Below are 14,212 nucleotides of genomic sequence, written 5' to 3'. Positions count from 1 at the left end.
CGCCCAACGTGGGGCTCGAACCCACGACCCTGAGATTAAGAGTCTCATGCTCTACCGACTGAGCTAGCCGGGCAGATGTGGGGTGTCACCACGGCACAGGCTGCCAGGCATACTGGGGAACTTTGCTGTCCTGAGCCTGTTAAGCACAGGTCCTGGAGCCTCTGCGCTCCCTCCCCCTGCGCTCCCTCCCCCGCGCAACACTGAATTGGAGTTCCTTTCCGCAAGGAGCGAGGGCAGGCCACTGTGCGCGGTGCTGTGCTGTGTTGTCGGTGTGTCTGCGTGGCCCCGCGGCTCAGGAGAGCTGGGTCTGGGGTGAGGGCATGGGGCTGAGCGCCACAGGGGCTGGCCAGTAAGGAACGTGGTGTGATCCTCTATTAGGATGTGAGAGGTGCCGTGTTCCAGTCACAGGCGATCCGTGGGTTTCCAGCTGTCCCCCCCTTTTAGTGGGCAGCAAGAAGCGAATCAGAAGGACTCCAGGGGCTCGCTGCCGGGACAAGCCGGGAAAACCCTCCTCCCCAAGTCGGTGCTGGACCCCTTGTTAGTGCAAGAGGAAAGAGAAGATGGGAGAGTAAAAGTCTGGAGCGTCGGCGCAGCTGCCCGTTTGGGAAGAAGTGAGCCCTGATCCCAGTTCTGACCCCTGCATTGGGGTTCCACAGTTGCGAGGGGCTTCTGGAATCGAGCCCGGGTCTGAGGCTGAGGGGCGGGGGACCGATCCAGTGAGTACTTGGAGGCTCGACTGGGCTAGGCTGGTCGGTTGGGAGGCAGCAGAGACTCATTCTCAGGCTCCGGGACTGTATCCCACGTTGGGTGAAATTTCTGGGCTGGGGTCCACCACGAGAGACCTCCCTGTTCACCCGGGTCACACAGACTCCCTCCTCAGGGTCACCTGCCTCCGCCTCTGGTTGCTCGGCTCTGGGTAGCTCTCGGCGAGGGCAGGGCCATCGTTGTGGGGGTGGGGGGCGGAGTGGGGAGGGGGCCTGAGGGTCTAGGGCCGTTGGGCCGCGCGCGCGCGCTCTCTCCCCCCAGGTCCTGGCTACACTGCACCCCCTCCTCTTCTGGAATCGAAACCGAAACCTTCCTCCGCGCACCTTCCCAAGGGATCAGGAAGCCAGGACTCGTAGGACTAGGAGAGCGCCCTGAGGCCAGGGCACAAGCCTCCAAGGACCAACGTCAGGAAGACCACAGCAGGGCGGCTCGTTGGTCTAGGGGTATGATTCTCGCTTTGGGTGCGAGAGGTCCCGGGTTCAAATCCCGGACGAGCCCACTTTTTGGAATGGTGTCACAGGGGAGGGGGAGGTCCTGGGCAAGAGGAAACTTAGATCCACCACAGGCCAGTCTGCTTCTCCGAGAGCAGGAGATCTGGTCTGTGTGCGGGACTGTGCAAGCACCAGGGAGTCCCAGCCTCAGGGATAATGACCCAACTTCCTCTCGGCACTTTTTTTTTTTTTTTTTGGCACTTTTTTTTTTTTTTAAAGATTTAATTTATTTATTTAACAGACAGAGATCACAGGTAGGCAGAGAGGCAGGCAGAGAGAGAGACAGGAGGAAGCAGGCTCCCAGCGGAGCAGAGAGCCCAATGCGGGGCTAGATCCCAGGACTCCGGGATCATGACCTGAGCCGAAGGCAGAGGCTTTAACCCACTGAGCCACCCAGGCGCCCCACTTTTTTTTTTTTTTTTTTTTTTTGCTTTGTGGTGTAAAAGGTCGTTTGCATATGTCTTTTTCCTTCTTGAGGGGCTACCAGAAAACCCTTCCACAGACAAGGGAAGGAAGGAAACCACAGTGGAAATTGGGCACGGGGAGAGATTCAATCTTAGTTTTGGGGCCATGAAGGACTAGGGCCCCCCATAGGCGCCCCAGCCACGCTTGAAGAAAGGCTGTGTTTCGAGAGGCTTTATTACTATTCAGGGATGGCGGGCCCAGCAGATGAGCCATTGAAAATATGGGTTGAGGCTCATAGCTCCCAAGCAGAGGGGCAGATCCTGCCCTGGGGTGGAGGGAGTGGAGGTGGGGGGTGGGGGAGGGCACAGAGGAGGCTCTGGGTATTCTGGGTAGTCCAGGAGCAGAGAAAGTTCTAGAAAATGCAGTCCAGAGCCTTTCTTGTGATTTCAATGAAGGTGAGACAGGTGAGGCAGAGGGAACAGGCTTAGACGGGCTAGTCTGCACTAATTTCAGCTGCTTCTGGAACATAGCTCTGTCCATAGTTGTCTGTTTCTTGGCCTTGGGGTGATCCTGACAGGGGGATAGGAACCCCCAGTGTGAGAGCCCACTGAAGGAGGTGATTGGGGGCTGTAGACTGTGGAATGGTTGGTTTGCATTTGAAATGTTTAGGACAATTTGCTATCTCTAGGAATTGGCCAACCCTGGTAAGGAAAATCTCTCCAGGGTCAGCAAGGATCTTATGTCAAGGTATCAGAGTAGAGAATATAAAAGACATGGTTCATATGGGCCGGGCTGAAGGCTGTGGTGGAAATTTCAGGGGCCCCCAGTCTGGGAGGAGCTTCCTGATCTCAATCCCAGAGTCAGCCCCCAGATTGTGGCACAGAGCCCTCACCAGGCGGCTGCCTGCAAGTACAGACCGGTGGGCCTCCTTTCTGACCCAGTTTCTTCACTTAAGCCCCAGGGCGGTATCCCTTTTATGCCTCCTGATTCTGGAGTCCCTGAGGGGGAGCAGGTCTGCACAGATCCTGGGGCCCACTGGCATGCTAGGAGAGGTCTCTCCAGACCTGAGGCCTGGTGGAGGTCAACTGAGGTAATCGAGCTCCCTGGCCAACCCTGCCTTCTCCTGTGGGGATGGTTCCTCACCCTCTTCACCTCACCAGTGGAATGGTTCCTCTCCAAAATCCTCTTCTGAATCAACAGCATCCCTCCCTTGGGGTCTACCCCCCATCTTTACACCCAGCCCTGGATTTAACCTTTTTTTCCCCTAAGATTTTATTTACTTATATGAGAGAGAGAGAGAGAGAGAGAGCAAGCAGGGGAAGGAGCAGAGGAAGAAAGAGACAAGCAGACTGGCTTCCCACTGAGTGCAGAGCCTGATGCAGGGGCTCTGTTCCGAGACTCCGAGATCACCACTTAAGCGGAAACCAAGAGTTTCATGCTCAACTGACTGAGTCACCCAGGCAATCCCGTTCCCTGGATTTAGCTTTAGCTGGGGCTCAGCAGAGGAAGGGCCCTGTGGAGGAGAGCACATTCTCTCTTCTGCTTCAGATTTCCAAGAAGCCCACAGTTGGCATTTTCCAGTCATTTCAAGGCATGGATGGAGTCCCCAGCAGAGCTGAAGTGGGGTCTGGGCCTGTGTAGATGGACCAGAGACAGGCCCAATGTGCAGCAGACCCAGATCCCAGCTGGACCCGAGTGGCTGGATCAGGTCTGGGCCCCAAGGCCATGTGTCCAGGTGCACTCAGTGGGCAAAGAGCCAGCTTGACCCCAGTTATGGGCAGTGGCAAGACAGGGCTTCTCTGAGGGCTACCCAAATTTCTTAATGTCCTACCTCATCCTTTCTTCACATTTGAACATGCACCATCCCTTAAGGTCCCTCCTAACTGTGCCTGTGCTGGGACGTCCATCTTGGAGTCCAGGAGGCAGATCCCTGGGCAGAAGTGGAGGTGATGCTCAGGTCAGACAGAAGGTCCCTCCAGTGTGTGGATTGGGAGGGGGTATGATCTTGCGCTGGGTGGTGTATGGGTCGGGGGAGGGTGTCCAAAACCTGCTCTCAGCTACATTCCAGAGCCCAGCCCTTAGCCTGGTGACAGAAGGAGGACCCAGGGAAGCTTTCCCAAGCCTTGGTCTCCATTTTCCACCTGTCACCCCCAAAATTGGACTAGGGACTTACTGACTTTGAGTCTTAGTGTCCCAATGCTGAACCCCTCCCCCCCGCCATTCTCTTCCTGTCCATAGAGACCTGAATCAAATGCTTCCTAACAGCCACAGGAAAGAGGGATGGTCCAACCAGAGCCAGAGGGGGTGGCTTGGTGGTCTCAGGGTATGATTCTCAGTTAGGGTCCAAGAGGTCTCAGGGTCAAATCCTAGATGAGCCCTCCCTTTGAGAGTGCTTGGCACTGTGGTGTTGCTTTCCTTGGGACACGTGGTCATGGCCACCCAGCTTGTCACCCTGTCCTGGGGGGTGTTCCCACACTGAGTGATGATAAGCCCTGGAATCCCAGGTATACCCTGATCCCCAAAAGGACAACTTAGTAAAAGTTCAGTCTTTCAAGACTGCACATGGCCTCCGTCAGCAGTGACCTTTAGCTGAATAATAGTACTGCTCCTTCCCTTGACTGAACCCAAGGGAAAACTGGGATGGGCGGCTTTTCTCTCATAGCTAGGTCCCAATCTCCGCCGGACCCCTTTCTAAGGTTACTTTGCTCAAAAAGGAAGTTGAGGAATAAAGTGGCTGGAGAACCCATTGTAAGGGGGGAACATCATTGGTCACCTCCGATGGCTTAGGCAAGGTGTTGGTGCACCACCGTGACAGTGACACGCTGCCCCTCCTCACCTGCTGTGCTGTTGAGGTCGTACCTAAACCAAACATGCAGGAATTGCGCAGCAGTCCCAGAAATGTGTGTGAATCATCGGTTCAAAACGACGCCCAACGTGGGGCTCGAACCCACGACCCTGAGATTAAGAGTCTCATGCTCTACCGACTGAGCTAGCCGGGCAGTTGCCACCAGGTGGTGGCGGTTGAGTTTCAGAATGTGATTGGCTGCGCACAATCCAAAATGGCCGGGCAGATCTGGTCTTGGAGGGGCGTGGCCGCTTCTGGAGTCACCAGCGGGCACCCTGTGTGTGGGCTGCTCGGAATCCGCAGGGGAGCGGTCCCGAGCGGGTGGAGGCAGACGCGCCGCCCAGACCCACAGACAGATGGGCTCCGCGGCCCCCCGGGGGCGCTGCAGCGCCGTCGGGGCTCAGAGCAGACCCGCGCCCGCGGACACCCCACCACCCTTGGACCTGCGGCCCCGAGATGAGGAAATGCAACCGGACCCATCCTCCCTTATCTAATCAAGCAAACCTGTGTACTTAAAATAAGTTTTAGACCCTCCAGATTCCACGTGTTTGCATGAAAACTCCAACTACACTTCCTTTGAATAATCGGAAATCAATGTATTTTTATGTAAAATTATAAAAATATATATTTCGTCCCATGCCTTCTTGGTCTGCCCTTGGGCGATCCTGAGCTGCAGGAACCTGCTGCCTGGCAGGGGATGGTGGAAAGCTCTGGAGACCCCCGGGGTGCCGTCACACATGCCTGCTGCTCTCTGCCTCTGGATCCGGTCTCCAGGGACTCAGGGGTGAGGGCTAAGGAGTCCCTGGGAGGAGAGGGTCTGTCCTTGTGGGTCTGCAGGCCTGAGCCCCAGGTGGGTCTGAGCTGGAGCAGTCCCCACCATGCGCCCCCGTCCTGGCGTGGCTCTCCAGAGCAAGAAAGAACCTCAGATAAACAGGCTGGGAGTGGGACCTGGCAGTTCTCTGCTCCTCCCTTACCCCACGCTCTGGAGTTGGTTTGCCTCAGTGAATCTGCTGAGGATCCCCAGGGATTTCAGACTCCCCACGCTCCGCTCCTGCTGTGGGGGTCCCTGGCCTGCATCCTGAATCCAGCCAAGCAAGTGCAGAGAGGGGTAAGGAGGGGGCAGGGAACCAGTACACAGACCAGGGAAGAGAGAATACGAAGGTATCATCCTTAATGGTGCTGGATGTGTGCACAGTACTGAGGGTGTTCAAAAACAAAAGGACTTTATTTGTAGAGGTATTTGCCACCCCTCTGCCCCCGCAAAAGTGAAAAACATTTATGGGCGAGGCAATGCTATAAGTGCTTTGAAACAAAAAAAATGGAGGAAGGTAGGTTTTAAAAATACACAGAAATGGGGGAGGCTGTGCATGCTCAGGGCCAAGTTTTGGAGAACTCTATATTTCTGCTCAATTTTGCTGTGAACTAAAATTGTTCTAAAACACAAAGTGTGTTTTTAAAAAATAACAGACAGGGGCACCTGGCTGGCTCAGCTGGTAGAGTGTGTGACTCCTGATCTCAGGGTTGTAAGTTAACGCCCTGTGTTGGGCATGGAGTCTATCTATCAATTTATTTATAAAGATTTTATTTATTTATTTGAGAGAGAGAGAGAGCATGAGCAGGTAGGAGGGGCAGAGGGAAAGAGAGAAACAGACTCTCTGCTGAGCAGGGAGCCGGATGCGGGGCTCAATCCCTGGACCTTGGGATAATGACCAGAACCAAAGGCAGACAAGTAACCCACTGAGCCGCCCAGGTGCCCCATTAAAGATAATTATAAAAAATACACAGATAGGGGCTCCTGGGTGGCTCAGTGGGTTAAAGCCTCGGCCTTCGGCTCAGGTCATGGATCCCAGGGTCTTGGGATCGAGCCCCACATCAGGCTCTTTGCTCAGTGGGAGCCTGCCTTCCCTCCTCTCTCTCTCTCTGCCTGCCTCTCTGCCTACTTGTGATTTCTCTCTGTCAAATAAATAAATTAAAAAAGAATACACAGATAGACTTCCATTACTATTTCTTCCAATACATTTAGCCCTGTCTTTCTTTTCTTTTTGGGTCTCTGGCATCTCCAACATTAGGTATTTTGTTAAAGTCCCACAAATCCTTGAGGTTCTGTCCTTCTTTCTTTCCTTCTCTCCTTCCTTTGTCTTCCTCTTCCTTCCATTCCTCCAAAGTCTGTTTTCTGTGTTCTTCAGATTAGGTCATTTCTGCCGTTCTATCTTCACGTTAACTTACTCTTTCTTCCGTCTTGCCCATGCGTTTGCCATTAGGCTTTTCATTTCAGTTACTGAATTCCTCATCTCTACATTTTTCCATGTGGTTTTTCTTGATATTTTCTATTTCTTTGAGACTCCCAACTTTTACATTTCTTCCAAGTGAGTTCTTTAAAGCTTCTTCAAACATTTTTAGGATGGCGCTTTCCCACCTCTCCCCTCCCTTTCAGACGGTTCCAAAATCTGTGTCCGTGTCTTTCACCTTTTCTTTTTCAAGTTGAGATTTTCGTGGCTCTTAGAATGACCAGTGACTTTCAGTTGCATCTTGGACATTTCCAGTATTATGCTTGGAAACTCTAGATCTTATTTACGTCTTTGGACTTCTGACAATGCGCCCCTGTGGTAAGAGAAGAAAACTCCCCCTTTTTGTTTGGGGAGGGGGGAGCAGGTCACAAAGGTGGGGCCTCCTGATTGCTGAACAGGAATGAGAGGTCAGGCTCCCCACTAGGCTTCTGCAGTCACCACCTGGCGGGGGGGTGGGGGAGGTGGGGCACTCCACCAGACAAAGAGAAGGCTGGGGCAACGTTAGACGCCTTATTGAAGCAGGGCATCAGAGCCTGCTTCTGGGCACCTGGTCCCAGGCGGAAGTGGCCCTCGGGTTTTGTGCAGGTCCCAGGAAGGGAAAGAGGAGGGGAGGGGAACGTGGAGCTGAAGTCAAAGTGTCCATTTCGTGAGCCGCACGCTTAGGACAGGCCCTATGCAGTCGCCTTATTCTCCCCTTCTGCAGTGGGACTGGGGGGAAGGGTGTGTGTGTTGGGGAGTCGGGTGGGGGGTCGGGTCGCGGGAGGCTCCCGAACCCGCACTGGTCATTAACACAAGAGGCAATGCGGGGCGTCAGCCAGACTCTGGCTCGTCCGGAACATAGCTGGAAGGCTTCCCGGCCAGGTCTGGGTTCTCTCGCGGCTCCCGTGGTCTCCCACGGTCAGCCACACAGGCTCAGCGCTCCCCCTGGCGGCCAGGCAAGGAAACTACCTGGGAGTGCAGGAGCTGCAGCCGGGTGCGCGAAGCGCGAGGACTCCCGGGCTGAAGCTGCGGCGCCGCATGTCTGTGTGGTCCGGCTCCCTGGAGATCTCTGTCTCTGCAAGCCTCAGCTCCCTAAACTCGATGTGGAGTTTAAATTCAGGCCTCAGGGATTAAGGAGCTCTGGCTCTTTCAGTCGCGGCAGCGGGCTGAGGGGGTGGTGGACCATCAGGCCGGTTTTGTGGCTGCAGGTGGCCCTGGGCTGGGTACCCAGAGCTTCAGTGAGGCTTCGGGGGGAGTTTGTGAGAGGAAAAGGGTTCGGGCTCGTCCGGGATTTGAACCCGGGACCTCTCGCACCCTAAGCGAGAATCATACCCCTAGACCAACGAGCCACACCTAGTTACACTTTACTTCTGCTTATTTGTAGTTATCTTCACGCCCTGGTTAGGCGCCTCCCACTCCCGTGGATGGCAGTGACGCGCGCATCACCTCTCCCGGTGGAGGATGCACCTTTGTTTCCTTTCGCAGCACGTGCCTTTGGTACTTAGAGTAGCTGGGAGGTAGAGACAGACTTTGTCCTTACCTGGCTAGCTCAGTTGGTAGAGCATGAGACTCTTAATCTCAGAGTTGTGGGTTTGAGCCCCACGTTGGGTGTATGGTTTTTTGACTGCTCAACAGGCCTTTTAAGATGACACCCGGCAAGGAAAGTGTTTCCTGTCGTTTACACGAGGCTGTTTAGCAATCTAGGGCGGATGCTTCCTGTGAGACCTCTGCCTCTGGCTGTGGCTCTCAGAAGCCTCACACCTTGCTGGTGCTTGAGGGAAGCAATGCAGGTATTAGGGGCCGCCAGCCAGCTTTTGAATACATGGTGGGAGAAGACACAGAGCTTAGATTAGTAACTGCAGGATGTCCTGCCCTGCCACGCTTGACTCGGGAACAGGATTCAAACCCAGAGGTCAGAGTCTGTGTGTGTGTGTGTGGGGGGGTGTCATGAGGGAGCAGGACTCTCTAAGTCCTGAGTGAGGCTCCCAGGAGGAGGCTCCCAAGCAGGGCCACCCCAGTGCCGGAGGAGGCACTGCTCAGAATTGCCCTTCCCCTCTTCGACCTGGAGGTCAGTGGCCTCTCATTTGGAGAGGCCCACTCTCCCCAGTGAAAGGGAAATGGAAGCAGGGGATTTTGTTTTCCATTTTGAGGGAGAGGGAAAAGGAGGGCTTAGGGTTCCCATCAGCTGATTTTCTTCCATTCTCTTGCAATGGCTTATGCTGTTAAAAAGGCCCCTCTCAATGTTTGCTAGACTGGGTTTTCTTTCTTTTTTGGTGGGGGTGGAGGCTGCTTTGGGGGAGACACCGCAGCAGCCGACTGACCCTCTTCTGGACCCCTCCCTGGAGCTCCAGATCCCAGACCTGAGGCTGGGACTCCTAACAGAAGTGTCCACATCTCTCCCTTCAGGGCACTCTTGGTGTTGGGAATCTTTCCTGGTATTTTTTGGGTAAAAGAAAGTTCAGTTTACTAGGTACTTAGGTCCATACACCTTAGTCGCTTTTTGGAAGAAATGTCTTACCAACCCAGTACCTCTGTTAGTTTCCCGTGGCTGCCATAATAAGTTATCACAATCTGAGCGACTTAAAACAACAGAAACAGATATTCTCACACTTCTGGAGACCAAAGTCTAAAGTCAAGGTGCCCACTGGCCACCTTTGGTGGCTCTAACCTCCTCCCTCCCTCATGTCTGACATACTAACTCGCTATCCCTTCATGGGTGAGGCAGGGCTTGGCCAGGGAGGCATGTGCCCTCATATCTGGAGTCTGGGATGCCCACTCTGGATCTGGTTTTAAGACCAGTCCCCTGGAGATGCTCCCAGTGGAGCCCAGCAGCTTCCTTCCACCTAGAACACTGGGATCTGCTCTCAAGGGAAACATCATCTGTCTTTCCTCCCCCCTCCCCCGTGCTCCATGCCAAATGGTGGGGATGAGGGTAGGGGTGGGGAGGGGAAGACACAGAGACAGTCTAAGCAGAGGGCGGCAAGAGCAGGTCCAAGCCTGCTCTGCAGACCTGAAGGTCTTTTAATCCCCATCATGTGTAATGGTGGGTCTTTGGGTCCCCATTCCTTCCTGGCCTTGGGTGGACTTTGGCTCCCTTAGGTGGTAACAACCTGACCATCTGGAGAAGAAAAAGAACCAGAGACAGGGCTCATCTGGGATTTGAACCCAGGACCTCTCACACCCAGAGTGAGACTCACACCCTTAGACCAATGAACCACATCGACACTATACTCTGTTCTTGATTCTGTCCACTTGCTTTCCCTGGGCTCAGGGGCAGCAGGGTCCCAGAAGCCCACCCCAAGGTAGGAGTATTTGGCTCATCTTCCAGAAAAGAGTGAGGTTCCATAATGCCAGGCCCGGAGTCCCAAGGGTCAGTTTCCTCCAGAGGCTTTGTCACCAGGACCTCCCTCCAGGGCCAAGGATTGGGAACTTGGGCTCCCTTGGAGCTGGGCAGGGCTCCAGGACTGCAAGGGGGTTCTGGGGGGACTCAAACCTGAGACCAGGGAGTTCCCACCCTCCCAATGGGGAAGCCCCAGCTGTGGGCCTTGGGCCAAAGCTGTCTCCTCCACTAACAGAAAGGGGACCTAGGGTCAGGGGCAGACTCAGAGGTTCCTGTCCTCATCCAGGCCCGTCCTCTTCTGGGCTCAGCCTCCAAAGCCCCCTTGTGGCTCTGGGTCCCCCAAAGTCCCTTTTTTTGTCCTGGTGCTGGGCACAGTCCAGCAACCTTCCTTCCGCGGTGGCATCCCTGGGCACAGATATGTGGGGCCTCAAGGGACCATGCTTATTCTCCCCCATGGATGGGTGGTCGTTCTAGAAACCTACTGGAAAGGAAGGCGGTGGTCCCAATGTGACCTTGCACAGTATCCTGGGGCAGAGGGGTCCGGCCCTGCAACCGGTCCTCTGGGTCTTCATGGTCCAAGCCCCTCTGCCTGCCCCAAAGCCAGGCATGGGGTGGGGAGGAAGGTATGGGGTGTGGGGACAGGGGGTGAAGATGTTGAGAATTTGAAAGTGAGACTCCTCTGGGATTTGGACCCTGAGCTCTCGCAGGCGGTGAGTGGGGGTGGAGAGATCGACTTATGTTCTAGGGACCACAATAGAGAAGGGCACCTTGTTCCCATTATGTCTAGTGACTTGACCTCCATGATCCTGTCCTCCCAGTCTGCAGGAGGGTACCGAACTTCCCGTGTCTCACCGGAGGGCTGGTCTGTTAGGGGAAACCTGGGTTCCCCCCCCAGAGCTGAGAAGGAAGAAGGCGCTCTTCTTCCTTCCTCGCCTGTGTGTTAGACCCTGGACAGAGGGACCGTGGAATTTCAGGGACTCGGTGCCACCGAGGAACTGGCTTCCCAGGGTTGCCGGGCCCCGGGCCTCCTTCTCTCTGTCCCTCTGGGTCAGCATGCCCCCTTTTCTTGCCCCTATCCCTGAATTTCAGGCCAGGTGGTCCCACCTCCTTGCAGCTTTCAATCCAGAAGTTCTCGGTTTCAGGCAGGGGAATCATATTGGAAACAGTACTGATCAGGCAGGTGTTCAGTGAGGGAGAGGTCCGCTTGCTCCCACACTGCCCTACTTTCCCTTTGAAGGAGGGCAAAGCTGGTATGCCCAGCTAGCTCAGTGGGTAGAACATGAGACTCTTAATCTCAGTGTTGTGGGTTCAAGCCCCACGTTGGGAGTATGGCTTTTTACAAGCCTGAGTGCGTAGAATTCATGGTTTCAGGTGCTTAGGTCTAAACCTTAAGCCAAGCAGTTAGCACAACTCAAGATTTCAGGGACTAAATCTCGGGGGACCCAAACACCAAATCCCCCAGCTGCGGGGGACCACAGGAGAAAGTGAGGCATTGGGGTTGCTCAGGAAGGGTTCTGAATCTAGTCCCTTTCACACAGAAGGTGGACCTGAGTTGCTTTTGCATTATGAGATTTTAGTGTGTTTCTAGTCCGTGGAGGCGGGACAGGAAGAGCATAGCTCTGGGGGATCATTCCTAACATTCAGGGCTCTCTCACGGCACAAGCACATGCCCTCCTGCCTGCCCCCCTCGCCGCTGTGGGTGAGTGTGTTTCCTGCTCTTGAGAAGACTAGCACTGCCCAGTTGCCTGGTCCTCGGGTACCCGGATGTGGTCCTGGATCTGACTCCCTGGACTTCCCCAGAGTGGGTGTAGATGTGAGTTAAATATAAAGGCGCGAAGTCCCTTGCCTCCTGATCCTGGACTTCTGAGTTCAGTAGAGACACACAGGCTGCATTTCTCTCTGCTCCCATTTCCCTCACAAGGGCAAGGAAGTCAATCCTGTGAAAGTTACCTTGAGTTTCAATCACAGACTGAGGACAGCTTACCAGTTCCCAATGCAGTCTTTCCCAGTTGGGACCCAGGATAGGGCTCTGATTTTTCCCTGGTGGTGGGATGGGATGGAGAGATGGGGAGGGACTAGAGCTATGGAAGGATGGGGGACATACTGGTCCTCATGTTCAGGGTCATAGAACAGAATCCACAGGCATTGGCAATCGGAGTTTCTGCACCCATGAGGGTCTGTCTGCTCATCCCTAGACCGGGAGAGGAAACCTGGAGCCTTTTCTTTGGCACAAGTTTCAAAACTTCCTCCCCCATCCCAGGAGACCCAGTCCTAGGGTGGCAGGTGTCCAAGGTGGTTGGGCAGCTGGGAAGTTCAGAGGAGGGAGATGAGCTCTGGTCACCCAAAGCTGGATCAACATGGAGAGGACACCTTCAGTCTGCTCCACTGTCCCCAGCGCACTCGGGGGGCAGAGCCCTGAACTCTTGATCCACCAACTTGGACAGAAAGATCAGGGCTCTAGAAGCCAAAGGGGAACTTCATCACCACCTCCTTGCTGTTGGGTGGTAGCCCTTGCCATGGCACCTGGGCCATGGAGAACAAGATGTGTCCATGTGCATGAGTGCAGCTGATGCTGGTTGGACCCCCAGGGGGTCTCACAGGACCAGCCAAGAGGGTCCTTGGATTTGTGCAGCACAGAAATCAAATGTGAGCAGAGAGGAAGAGCAGAAGTTGTTGAAGACATAGAGTAGGTACGGACAGAATGGTAGACTTAGAAAGGACAGGCCCCAAGCAAAGGACAGCCCTTGCTTGGGGCCTGGAGTTTTTATGAGGATGGCGGTTCCATGAGCATGCCTTCTCAGCCATCCAGGAACATGGAGGAGTGTTTAGGGGTTCCCCATAAGTCGCTTATGCCCTGAAGCCAGCGGTCTTGGTGACATTCAGGATGACTCCCCCTGGTTGCACTCCTTAGATGTTATCTGTTGGGCTTGGAGACTCCTAAGAAATCATTAATTCCTTGACCTTTACAAGGTGAACATATGTTATATGTCCTATAAGGTGTGTGTAAGGTGGGCATGTAGGTCCTAGGGGAATGGAAACAAGAAAAGGAATGAAAAAAGTAGTTTTTCATGGGGCCCCTTTGGTTTCTCTGACTCCCAGTCATCCATGTGGCATCCCCAGTCTTCTAAAATACCAGCTGGGACCCACCAGCCATGGTATGACCTTGGATCAGGATTCAAACCTAGATCTCAGGGGCTTTAGAGTGGCTCTGGGTCCAGAGGTACTGGACCCAGAGGCAGGGATGGAGGTGCCGAGCAGAGGAGGGTGGGCTGGAGGCTGGGACAGCGGGCTCTATGTCTGCACCAGCCCCATGTCCTGATGGAAAGCCTCGGGTCAGAGTTTGTGAAACTGTGCCCGGTAGGGTTAATAACGTTAAAACTGTCACAGCAGGACTCCCAGTGACAGGCCAGAGCTCCGGCCAGCCTAGACCAGTTTGAGCTCTGCCGCTGCCTCACACCTGTGCACATGGACCATGGAGAGCATGCCGGTGCGGGGTCCACGTGTAACTCCCCAAGGAGCAAACCCACATGACCCTATGTCATGGGAGCACATGGGGAATGGAACTGGGGGCCACTTGTGTCCTTGGCCTCTGACAGTTGCTCAGCCAGGGTTGAACTGGGGGCCAATGCATCCTCTTCTGTCTCAAATTAGCCATCCTGGGCGTTTCCCAGGGAGAAAAGGCCATCACTCCCCCAGCCTGTGTGTCCTCACTTCTTTTATTGGAGCAGTAAAATAAGGTCTGAGCTGGATTTACTCCAGGAATGCAAGGTTGGTTTTATGTTCAAGAAAGTCTATCAGAGTAGTCAGTCATATTGATGGACTGAAAAGTCCCATGATCTTCATAAATGTAAACACCTTGGATGCAATTCACACCTGTATTATCACACCTGGATTTTATTTTCTGTATTCCGTGATGGCTTGACATCTGGGGGGGCTTGCTAGCTGAGGACAGACTGCCCCCTCTCCCTAGCTCGCTAATTCCTAGGGACCACTAAACCACTTGCCTGCTAATAGGCCTTTCATATGCAAACCAACCAATTCTGGGTCTATATGCCTGCCCACCCCACTCCTTATCTGACACACCAACCCTCTATTTCTC

At 54.3% G+C, this 14,212-nt stretch overlaps 5 non-coding genes across 5 annotated transcripts; 2 read left to right on the top strand and 3 right to left on the bottom strand.

The window, feature by feature from the left end:
- On the bottom strand, window positions 1-73 carry TRNAK-CUU. Its single transcript has one exon. It is a non-coding gene; the product is annotated as a tRNA-Lys (tRNA).
- Window positions 74-1,191: 1,118 nt separating this feature from the next.
- On the top strand, window positions 1,192-1,263 carry TRNAP-UGG. Its single transcript has one exon. It is a non-coding gene; the product is annotated as a tRNA-Pro (tRNA).
- A 3,324-nt stretch (window positions 1,264-4,587) lies between these two features.
- On the bottom strand, window positions 4,588-4,660 carry TRNAK-CUU. The gene has a single exon. It is a non-coding gene; the product is annotated as a tRNA-Lys (tRNA).
- A 3,390-nt stretch (window positions 4,661-8,050) lies between these two features.
- On the bottom strand, window positions 8,051-8,122 carry TRNAP-AGG. Its single transcript has one exon. It is a non-coding gene; the product is annotated as a tRNA-Pro (tRNA).
- Window positions 8,123-8,311: 189 nt separating this feature from the next.
- Window positions 8,312-8,384, top strand: TRNAK-CUU. Its single transcript has one exon. It is a non-coding gene; the product is annotated as a tRNA-Lys (tRNA).
- Window positions 8,385-14,212: the final 5,828 nt, after the last annotated feature.

The sequence above is a fragment of the Enhydra lutris genome, unplaced genomic scaffold, assembly GCF_002288905.1.
Source record: "Enhydra lutris kenyoni isolate GAN:26980312 unplaced genomic scaffold, ASM228890v2 scaffoldscaffold45, whole genome shotgun sequence".
NCBI lineage: Eukaryota > Metazoa > Chordata > Mammalia > Carnivora > Mustelidae > Enhydra > Enhydra lutris.
The sequence above is the reverse complement of the archived record's forward strand: the minus strand, read 5'-3'. Positions and strand labels throughout refer to the sequence as shown.